This window comes from Argiope bruennichi, chromosome 5, assembly GCF_947563725.1.
Source record: "Argiope bruennichi chromosome 5, qqArgBrue1.1, whole genome shotgun sequence".
Classification (NCBI taxonomy): Eukaryota; Metazoa; Arthropoda; class Arachnida; order Araneae; family Araneidae; genus Argiope; species Argiope bruennichi.
Genome location: NC_079155.1, coordinates 35,843,984 through 35,856,605, shown reverse-complemented (window position 1 = coordinate 35,856,605; position 12,622 = coordinate 35,843,984). Strand labels below are relative to the sequence as shown.

General features: G+C 31.0%; 1 protein-coding gene across 1 annotated transcript in view; it reads right to left on the bottom strand.

Annotated features, from left to right (window-relative positions):
- LOC129968547 (protein Wnt-5b-like) overlaps positions 1–12,622 on the bottom strand; it is a 678,623-nt gene that overhangs the window by 526,371 nt on the left and 139,630 nt on the right. The gene's annotated exons all lie outside the window — the stretch shown is intronic.

Below are 12,622 nucleotides of genomic sequence, written 5' to 3'. Positions count from 1 at the left end.
TTGTTATTTTCCAATATCCTTATTTTATTACGAGAATGAGGAACTGGCATAGATTGCTGTCAATAAGATAGTATCACCAAGCATGAGGGAGAGCAGATCAATATGCAATAAAACCATATAATGTCGCAAATTTTATAGTTTTTGTTTGTTTGTTTTAAAGCCTTATTTATTACAATGCTTTTAAAACAAGGTGAAAAGTGAACAGATGGGAATAAACGAGACCTCCCATGAGAACGTAAACTGTGTCGACGGGATCTTTAGCTAAAAATGGATGGAATACTTTAAAGATCCATATACAGCTTAAGTGAATGGAATGCTCATATACAGTTAAAAGGAAATTCGGAATAAATCAGGGATACATTTTTGTCCCAGAACAAAAAATTTAAATCTGTTTATTGAATCATTGAACAAATTAAAATTTCTTAGGTAGTAATTTAATTCTACTGTAGATGACAATTTTTTTAGATCAATTACGAAAATACAAAATTTTGAGAAAGAGAATTCTATGGGTATTTGGGATTCAATGATAATTTTTTTTTTAATTTTTTGTTCTGGGACAAAAATGTATCCCTGATTTATTCTGAATTTCCTTTTAACTGTATATGAGCATTCCATTCACTTCAGCTGTATATGGAGCTTTTAAGTATTCCATTCATTTTTACTATTTATGAGAAAAATATTTATATGTACGGATTTCAACGACAATGTCTGAATGTCATAAATTAAAAAAAAAAATTATGAGTTTTCTATACAATGTTAGCTTTAAAAACCTCAACAAACGAATATTTTCGGAAAGTTTTTCGCATACTGCTGAATAAAGCTAATGTTTCCCCCTTTCCTCGCATAAAATTGTAGTTTTTGAGTAAAGCCATGAATACCACAAATAGTCAGATTCTTATTTTTAGAGTCTTGCATATGAGCGCTTTATGTTCCTACTAAAGAAAACCGAATGTGCAATTTTTCGATTGATTGAAGCCCAAAATTTCATGCAGAATTACAATCTTAGTTCAAATTTCATTTGAGTTACAATCTTAGTTCAAATTTCCTATGAGTTACAATCTTAGTTCAAATTTCATTTGAGTTACAATTTTAGTTCAAATTTCATATGAGTTACAATCTTAGTTCAAATTTCATATGAGTTACAATCTTAGTTCAAATTTCCTATGAGTTACAATCTTAGTTCAAATTTCATATGAGTTACAATCTTAGTTCAAATTTCATATAAGTTACAATCTTAGTTCAAATTTCATACGAGTTACAATCTTAGTTCAAATTTGATTTTTTTTTTTTTTTTTTTTTTAGTTATTACATTTACATGCATGCGGAAATACAGACATACAAATGATAAATATACAGAAAATATGTTCATGTGTCCGAGTTCAAAGACATAATCTACAGGGAAGAGCTAACGAAATTTTGACTTCAAAAGGAAACATGTAGATCTGTGAAATTTGGTGCACAGTTTTAGCTTCAAAAGAGTAGCTATTAAAAAGTAAAGATAAGAGTACAGAGAACAATTTAAATAAATGAAATCATGTATACAGTTTTAGTATTTAAAATAGAGACTTGTCATATTTTGGACAAAATTTGTCAAAGAGGTGATCTTTTGTAGGACTGTGTAAATGTAATAACTCAAAAACGACCCTACTTAGATAAATGAAATTTGGTATGTGATATTATTATTAAAATTGTAATTAGATTTTGGGTTCAAGCAGATGACAAGAAAAGTGCCTAAAATGCATATTCGGCCTTCTTCATTATGCTATCTTCAATCCAAAATACTCATTTGTGAGATTCTAAAAATAAAAATTTGAGCACTTGTTGCGTTCACGATTTCGATCAAGAGCCACATTTTTTTTTTTTTTTTTTTTTTTTTATTATTATTGAGAGAGGATAGGGTATAACTTTTTTTAAAGGGTATGCTCCAAAATTTTCCTTGAAACCATTCCTGCTGATTAGGAATTGTTGTCTTGATTAATGTTTAATTTTATCTTCATTGTCTTAATTAATGTAATTAATATTTTTGATTTAATCAATGTTTTTAATTTAATCTTAATGTCTTATTATTTTTAATTTTATCTTTAATGTTTAAATAATTTTTTTTATTTTATTTTTAATATCATTAATGTTTTTAATTATATCTTTCACTTTCAAGTCTTCATTTTTTTAAAGTTTTAATTATTTTATTTGTTTATTGGAATGCTTTTTAGGGGATTCGATCTAATATCTATTACTTCTTTCTGCATTCAATCTTTTAGCTTCAAAATCTGAAATTTGTGCCCCTATATGCATGCAGAGATATTCTGCAACAGTTTCAACTGATCCATCTGACGGAACACCTAGGTATTTTCAAGTTCTGAACTGGTGTTTTTTCACTGATTCTACGATATCAGCTCGTATCAGAAATAATGATGATCCAAATATTAATTCTCTCTCTCTCTCTTCTATAGATACCGAAAGCAGTCACGCATGGAACAGACCCCGCTGCTATCAAACAAGGATAATTTTTCATTTCTTGCTAAATCGCTCCTTGAGGAAATGTTCCATGTGACTAAGATCTGAGTCCCATCTTGTATTCCAGCCAGTCGTGATGGATCTTCGGACATCAGCGAAAGTTTTGGAAACTTGTAGGAAGTGCTGTAATCTAGGTGTATCGTTTGAAAGGCCTTGCGACACACTTCTGCAGAACACGACAGATCTGATATTCCATCTTACTTCCTGCGACAAGTCGGCGAAGAGAACAAAAGAACACGCCGTGACAAATAACGAGCATGCTACAAACCCGAATCTGATAGACAGAAAAAGAAAAGAAAGGAAAAGACTTAAGAAGAAAAGAAAGCCGTATCTTTCCAATTTGAATGCTGGATGTAGGACGCAGGTTTGATCGGATGCAAAAGCGCTTAGTTGATGGGAGGAGAGAAGACTTGCTGTCGCAAATTGTTTCGCAATTGCAGGTCATTCATGAAATTAAAAGAAAAAATGGTATGCAATGTGTAGTAGTGAGTGATCAAACAACAGAAAGAAACGGTAACGGTAAAGAATTTTTTTTTATATGCTGTTTGTAGGAATTGCAGCACTAAAAGACTCTTATGGTCTATGAGGAGAATGATGCTTACAAATGACCTAGATATGTAATTTATTTAGAAGGAAGATATCGATTGTGTTTATTTTTTTTGAACATTTTGCCTTCGGGTGTTTTTATTGATTTGCTTAGCTATGAATAATTAACAATTGCCATGATTTATTTCCTCTTTAAATTCATCTTGATATTAACATTTTTATTACTTTGATTTCCTTAATCAGATTTAGATTCAGTTAAGTTTTGAAGCAGTTCGAAGGTTATTTTGGAACACGCATGTAACTGAGTTTAAAATAGGAAATAAAGTGATACCCGGTTTTGATACATTAGATACTAGCTGATACTGATACCCAATTGTACCTGGTGTTATTATCCGCCATATTTGCACCAGATACAGCTGATAACTGATTCTTTTCTTGTCGGTATAAAACCAGATACTCGGTGAGATCTGTTGAGTGAGACTAGTATCTGATATTGATACGATTGATCTGATACTGATATAATATTCCTAATTGGGATTTTGCTTCTTCATAGGTGATATTGAAGACAAAGTGAGAAAGGTCTTAGTTTTAATAATGGTTGACAGATGGATGAGAAGAGGAAAGACAAGATTTTGCAAATTTAGGTAGTATAGAAGAAGGCGAGTATTCTTCAGTCATGTATCATTTGGGGTAAAGGACAGTACCTGATGGGGGTGAAAGACTTATTTAAAAACATTATTTAAAGACTTATTTAAGACTTATTTAAAAGGTTATTATCTGCCATATTTGCATCAGATACAGCTGATAACCGATTCTTTTCTTGTCGGTATAAAACCAGATACTCGGTGAGATCTGTTGAGTGAGACTAGTATCTGATATTGATACGATTGATCTGATACTGATATAATATTCCTAATTGGGATTTTGCTTCTTCATAGGTGATATTGAAGACAAAGTGAGAAAGGTCTTAGTTTTAATAATGGTTGACAGATGGATGAGAAGAGGAAAGACAAGATTTTGCAAATTTAGGTAGTATAGAAGAAGGCGAGTATTCTTCAGTCATGTATCATTTGGGGTAAAGGACAGTACCTGATGGGGGTGAAAGACTTATTTAAAAACATTATTTAAAGACTTATTTAAGACTTATTTAAAAGGTTATTATCTGCCATATTTGCATCAGATACAGCTGATAACCGATTCTTTTCTTGTCGGTATAAAACCAGATACTCGGTGAGATCTGTTGAGTGAGACTAGTATCTAATATTGATACGATTGATCTGATATTGATATAATATTCCTAATTGGGATTTTGCTTCTTCGTAGGAGATATTGAAGATAAAGTGAGAAAGGTCTTAGTTTTAATAATGGTTGATGGATGGATGAGAAGTGGAAAGACAAGATTTTGCTAATTTAGGTAGTATAGAAGAAGGCGAGTATTCTTCAGTCATGTATCATTTGGGGTAAAGGACAGTACCTGATGGGGGTGAAAGACTTACTTAAAAACAGCATCACGGATGCTCATAGCAATGTCGAGACAGAATGCGAACTAGGTTATATCAACCTGATACTATGTATCAAATTGATGTAGGGTTCCTCGATTAAAACGAAAGCAGAGAAGATCATTGATCGAATCTAAAAAAGAAATACTCTGAGTCTGTATCAAGTTTGTGTGCCTGAAACAAAGTATCAGGTTGATACAATATCATACAAACCCTAGTTCAAAATTACAAGAACCCTGATTTTCATACCCTGATTTTTTTCAACCCTAAGTAACTAAACAATCGTCTCAAAGACTACTGATCCGACTTGATTGAATACGCTTAAATACAGATTTTTTTTTTTAATTTATAGCAAAATGAAAATTTCAACCTCCCACCATATCAAGCCTCTATGAGCTTGATAGGCCATTTACGAATTCGTCCGAAATTTTTAAATTTCTAACAACATATTCCAAGCCAGTTAAAATTCAAACAAAATTACTCTAGTTACCCTGTTCACAAGGTAATTGAAAATTTAATAACTTCGCTTTATTTCACCACGAGAGGCCTAATTTAAGTACAAAGTATAAGTGGTAAGAAATACATCAGTCTACATCGTGACACAAGAATAGAAGAGATCAAAAAGTGTAGCCTTCAGCGGATTTTGATAGGATTTCTTCGACACGTGTTATCTTAGGAAAGGGAAATTTAGATATTTTTAAAAGAAAGTTGTATTAAGGATTTTTATCTCTTCACTCGGAAAGTGGGAAAATGCTGAGACTTGCAATTTTATAGAGCGCGTGTATAATTTGTTAAATAAAAAAAGTGGAAATTGGATCAGTAAAGAGAACATTTTAGAATGAAGTTAATATGGGCTGAGTTAAAATAAAAATTACGAAATTAATTAGAATTTAAATTATATTAAGAGATACCATTACACACATAAAGAGAACATTTTAGAATGAAGTTAATATGGTCTAAGTTAAAATAAAAATTACTAAATTAATTAGAATTTAAATTATATTAAGAGATACCATTACACACATACACACACAAACTTTTGAACGAAGGATGGTTTTGGGCTCTAGGGATTAGAATCGGTGAAGAACTGAAGAAATTTTCCCTAAGTCTTGTCATGAGAAGCATTGCAATAAGTAGTCTTCCTATATGAATCTATCTAAAATAACATTTTAGCTCTTGTCTGCAGTAATTTATTCAATGAACACTAAAATATTAATTCATTTATTGAATTCTAACTTGTTTTATAACCATATAAAAAAATACCCGCACCTGCTTTCTACTTATATTTAGAATAAACATCACCAAGCGAGAAGAAAATAATAGCAAGCAATGCCTCGCCTCTTGTGAGGCTGTCCCACTTGCTTGATGAATAACAATGAAGCTGTTAACGTTACGCCTCTGAAGACGAAAATAAGATCAGCATTGTAAGCAAAACCGAATTATTTCGCTCTACGAAGCACGCGCATAGCACAGTCGAGGAGCATGAATTATGTGTATTATTAAGGATTCATTTAATAACAATTATTCCGATTCGCCCCCCCGCTTCCCCCCGTCGTGAAGAACCCCAGCAATGTGAGCAGAATGAAGGATGAAATTATCCATATCGTTTGGAATATTAAGAATTTCGAATCGTGCTGGAATGCTGCGGTTTTTGGTTAACTGAATCAATGAAGAGCTCTTGTATTAGTTTATTTAAATTTGCAGGAGTAGATTTTGTTTGAAAATTTTAATATCGGAATTTTATGCTTCCTTTTCCCATTTATCATTTTTATTAACAGCCATTGGTCGGTTAAGTTGGTAGTATTTCATCCATGGTCTCAAACTATAAAGGTTGCTTATGAAAGAAACATTCTTTTTTAGTTGCCAAGAACGTTTTAACAGTTTTGGAGCAGGATGATTAACAGGTTACTGCTGCAGTTTTAGACGTTTAACTTCCCTTAACGATAAAATCATATGAGTATTTTTCAATGAATTCATTTAATCCAATTTATTGCGTTTTCATTTTATTGGACTAAGCATAACCACCATGAATTTTTTTAGGATGCAATTACCATTTTAATTTAATTATTATTATTTCGATTTGTTGAAAGTTATTTTTTTATTATTTAATTCATTAATATTATTATTATTATTATTATTATTTTTTTATTTTTTTTTTTACATTTGACCTAGATTTTATGTGACGTCTGTATTTTGATTTATCTTCCTATTTATATATTTATGACTCTTGAGATGAAGCTAATTTATTACATTACATTAAGCTATTAAATTAAGTTTATTACTGATTTTACGTTTGTGACAATTTCAGTGCTATTTTTATGCTGAATGTATATTAAGGTATCCGACAGGGTTGAAAACATGAATTTGGATGAAAATTCGTATTTTTATTTCTTTATTTTCAGTTTCAAAAAATAAGTACGTTTCTGTTTCCTGTGATATATTTATTTTATCTTTATCACAATTTGAAGTCAAATTATAGCAAACTATTGGCATGTAAGAGATGTTTATTTATAAGCATTTAAAAATTTTAAATGCATTTTTTGAAGAACGAGTTTTTTCATAATTTTACAGTACGAGTATGGTCATATCGCAAAAAAATAATCAAGATATCTTATTGAAATTTATAATTATTGTTCGCTACATTATGCAGAATGTAATGAACTACAGATTTAATGTTTAATACTCTAGAAGTGGTTTTATGATTTTTTAACGTAAATATGTTGAAAAAAATCCCAACATTTCATAGATAATTTCATATATTACATACAAAAGTATTATTTTTTAATATAGTTTTTAGATAATAGTTAGTTACACTCTAAGATATGTTACGCATGCGACATTACAAAGAAAAATGATGAACTGTGACAAATTGTTTCTCTAGAACAATGCTAGTTTTCCTAAATAAGCGATAAAATTTACATCAAAATACGCATTTTCTTCAAAAGCTACATATATATTTAAATAATTTATATCACTTTTATTAATCATTTTAACCTTATATTAATAATAAACATCATATAATCTTAATAATAATTTTTTTTAATCCCTTCCAAACCTTGCCGGGGTGGTTTTGGTGGAACTTTCTTCCTTCCCCACACCCCCACTTAAGAGGGGGAAGAGTTCTTGCCAAAAATAAATATTTACTCTTCTTATTTTCAGCTCACTATTATTAAAGAAATATAATTTTTACTTTACTTTGGAGATTGGAGCTACTCTTGAAAAAATGATGCCAGATTCTGAATGAGCACACCAAAATTACTCTTAAATCACTAAATAAATCACTATGAATAAAACCAGTGATTTGTAGTGCTATAATTCACTGTCAAAGAGCATGAATGAATTCGTCTGATGACAAGAGTAAATGGCATCCAAGTCACATGTTTCTAATACATGTTAAAGACTTCTATTTAACATTTGTTATATAGTTTATTTTTAAAAATAAATCTTAAATTAAAGACAAGTATAAAGAAATTTAATTTAAAAGATAGCCAGGTATTTTTTAACGGAAAGCTCTAAGCCAAAAATAACGTTTCTTAACTAACTTACAAATAATAATATTGTAACGAATCTGTGATGCGGCTTTCCAGCATAGTTGGTTCCCTAGGAGGTTCCAGAACTTGGCGACTTTGGCGCCAAAATAGATTATACTCGAAACATCGAGAATTTTCCTGATCCGTCCAGTAGGAACCGAGATACGCCCCGAACGTTCCTGATCGGTTGAGAGGCTTCTAGTCCCACCCCCTGAGACCTATAAAAGGAGCTGCAGCTACCGGCGAGTAGTCGTGAATTGAGTCGTCGTAGTCGGAATCGACGGTAAAGAACTGGCCTTCCAGAGATTAGCAGAGCAGCGATGGAGTCAAGTTAGTGCTGAACTAAGCTGTGCGCTACTGTCTGCAGTAGAGTCTGGTTGTATGCTGTACGTCTCGGCTGAAGATAATCATCTTCTGTGTTGTATATAGTTGTAGTCTTTGTGCTGTCCTGTGTGTCTTCGGGTAAATAAACGTCGTTGTTTTATTTTCTACTACCGCCTGCTGATTGAGTGTTCTCCACACCATATAACTCCCACTATCCAAACGAACCCCGGAAATTTCGTAACAATATAAATTAGCGGGAATGGTCTCCTCAAAATTTTCTCGCATACTCTCTAATAAACTTGTCATGCCAGAGAACGCTTTGCATGGCATTGGCATTTAGTAGTTACGGAATATTAACTTTTGTCGAGAATTTAGCATTTTCACTGAATCTATCGCGTGATCCTTGGAAAGCTGTTTGGCGATTTGTCTCTGGCATACGGTTAATAGTGTAAGTAAATCGAATTTGTATTTTAGACACGTTTTACTCAACCTACAGAAGCAAAAATTTCACATAAAACTGCACCTGTGGTCACAAAATCATATACCTAATTTGATATATTTAAACAACTGCGTTTTTGAACTGTCGTTTTAACTTGTTTCTAAAAGTACAGATCCACCGATAGTCAGCCCTTTATTGGATTTGACTCAAAATGTAACAGGTGTTCATATCAAATATGTGCACCGAATTGTATCTATCTCGCTCTCTTCGTTTTATACGTATCGTGTTAATGTATATTCGAGCAGTCGGACAGACGGATTTCCTCTTCACAGATTTTACTCAAAATCTGATGGAAATCTGCAAATTTGATGCAAACACCGTGTAACAAATTTCACCCATCTAGCCCAAAGCGTTTTTGAGTTACTTTGTCACAGACGAACAGTTTCCAAAAAACTATTTTTTGAACACAAAAGTGCGGTTTTATGATTCCTTCACTTTTTTACGATTTTACCCTGCAGAGGGGTGATATGCAGTGAATAAAATGAGAGTATTTTTCCGGAGTTGTTAATATATATTCGAGCTGTCGGACAGACGGATTTCCTCTTTACAGATTTTACTCAAAATTTGATAGAAATCAGAAAATTTAGTGTAAAGATCTAGTACCGAATCTCAACTGTCTAACTCAAAGCGTTTTTGAGTTATCTTTGTCACTGACAGACGGACGGACATTTTCCAAAAATATGTTTTTCAAACTCAGAAAGGTCTAAAACGTTCATTCGATTCAAAACGATTCTTCAAAATCTCGTGTTAGAACGATTACTATACTTTCTCTAGACTACGTATACGAGAAAGTAAAAAAAAAAAAAAAATTGTACGAAATCGAAACTATGAAAAGTTTATGTACTGATATTTTTATTAGTTATTACCAGATTTCAGTTCAGTGAATATTTTCGAGAAGCAAGTCTTGCGAGCCTTTTGCCCAATTGAGCACATTTCATTCTGAATATCTTTAAGAAAATTCATAAGATTTCAAGAATTTGAATAATACATAATAATTTTCAGCTTTAAAAACGAAGCAATTAAAAAAATAAATACCGAACATGCAATCGATAGGATTGTGTTCTCTTAGCGAGCAGATGTATGCGTCTGATGTGCAAAATTAATGAACATGAAACGCAAACAACCCGAGCAGCTGCTGCAGTTTGTAATATGTAAACAGGCGTCTCCTCGACTGCTTTTTTTTATTATTTCTAATAGGTGGATTCTTTTTCTTCCTCTTTTAATGTTAAGTTTCTTTTTAGATTAACTGCAAAGCTTGTTAATTTCCAAATAGGTGAAGCAGAAATTTTAAATAAAAAAAATCAGCATAAATTCTGTATCGAACATAGTGGAACTTAAGTGGGAGTTTTAATTAATCTATGATTTGGAATTAAAATAACATTTGAATCGTTGCAGATAGAACTGCAAACTTTATTTTATTATTAAAATGAACCGGAAAATTAATGCCTTCAAAGTTAGAAATTCAATGGCAGCAAATACAATAGTAAAACCCAGGGTAAAAATAATTAAATTTATATTTAAATGTTGTTTCAGTTCTTGAAAATGGGTCAATGATGGCGTCTTTGGAGCTAATAAGGAATTTTGCTTTATTTTCGTAAATCAAATCTTTCATATAATCTTAAAGATATAAATTTCATAAATTAATATCTGATGAATAAAATGGTCAGCGCAATTCCCAGGATAACGATTTGGGTTTAATAGGTGGTATTTCTAGCTCCAAATTCACTGTTTCTAGCTTGGGTTGGTTTTTGAAATTTGAAAACCACTTCCGTAGAAATAATGATACATCTTCACATAAATGTCAGTTTTTAACAATAAAATAACGATCTTCGCTTGAATATGGATGGTCAGGAAGGCATCTTAAGATGTACAGAAACAGCAGGCACTAAACAATTTTCTTTTAAGCCCTCTTCCATTTTTCGCATTCACAGCGACATCTAGTGAAGCTTTGAGAAGTTATTTCAAATCAAAATTATAGCTTAATAAAAATTCCCACTTTATATAGCTTTTCAGTTTATAAAAGAATGAATTTCAAACCACACATGCAAACACAAACAAATTGATTTAAAATTTTGCAAACAATTAACTTCTTAGACAGTGGTTCGATGAATTCCATCCATAGAATCTTCTTAATAGAAACGGAAAAACGAATGAAGGGAGGTCGGATTATCGGATTCAGGGTCGATAAGAGACAAATAGTAGAGAAAAATTCAAATGATATAAAAAAAAATCCATCAACATTCTTTCAAATTTGTAGGGTCTATATATATAAATAAATAATTCTACAAAAAAAGGGGGGGGATCTATGGAAATTCAAGTAATCGTGCATTTTTTTTCACGCAAATGAATGGATAAAAATGAATACTGTTGGCTATTATATAGTTGCTGAATTATTTTGTTGATTCAGATCATTAACAGTGGACGATTCATGCTCACGTGATACACGTCAAGCACAATGCAAGGCATAATTTTAGAATTCATTATTCATGTTGGAGGTGAAAGATAGGACGTAACGTCACAACCAAATGAAAGACACGGTGACTAGACTTTAGTCCGCGCCCGTGACAATTTGCTAACGGCAAAACTGCGCATGCTCAAACTTTGAGGGTGCCAAACTGTTTTTGGTGTACAAGATAATGTGCTGTCGAGCCAAATGTTGTGTCATTGAAAGTTTATTAACAAAACCGCCTTGATTATTATAGTCAAACATTATTTATTTGCACAGTTAATTTTTTTCATTCATATGTGATTGTATTAATAAAGCGTATTTTGTTTTCCATGTTCACAGGATAGGCATTAATGCTTGAATTTTTAAATTATATGAAATTTCTTTTAACTTAGGTTCGAAAATGAATGCTTTTAAATAAAAACTTTTCATATGTGAAACTAGAAATGATATTATACTGTTCCTCAAAGAATTATGATTGCAAAAATGAATTTTTTTAAAAATTTTCTTTTTTATTCATATATGATTGTATTAATAAAGCATATTTTGTTTTTCATGTTCACATGATAGGCATTATTGCTTGAATTTTTAAATTATATGAAATTTCTTTTAACTTAGGTTCGAAAATGAATGATTTTAAATAAAAACTTTTCATATGTGAAACTAGAAATAATATTATACTGTTCCTCAAAGAATTATGATTGCAAAAATGATTTTTTTTTAAATTTTCTTTTTCATTCATATATGATTGTATTAATAAAGCTTATTTTGTTTCCCATGTTTACATGATAGGCATTAATGCTTGAGTTTTTAAATAATATGAAATTTCTTTTAACTTAGGTTTGAAGAATGCTTTTAAATAAAAACTTTTCACATGTGAAACTATAAGTGATATTATACTGTTCCTCAAAGAATTATGATTGCAAAAATGAATTTTTTAAAAATTTTCTTTTTCATTCATATATGATTCTATTAATAAAGCATATTTTGTTTTCCATGTTTACATGATAGGCATGAATGCTTGAGTTTTTAAATTATATGAAATTTCTTTTAACTTAGGTTTGAAAATGAATGCTTTTAAATAAAAACTTTTCATATGTGAAATTTCAAGTGATATTATGCTGTTCCTTAAAGAGGTTTCGTTCATTATTAAATTTTATATTACGATCCTTACAAGAGAGCCAAAGGACCATTGGTTTGAAGAAAAGACATTAAAAAGCTAAGATTTTCAAAAGCGAAAAATAAGGTAAACATAAAAGTAAAT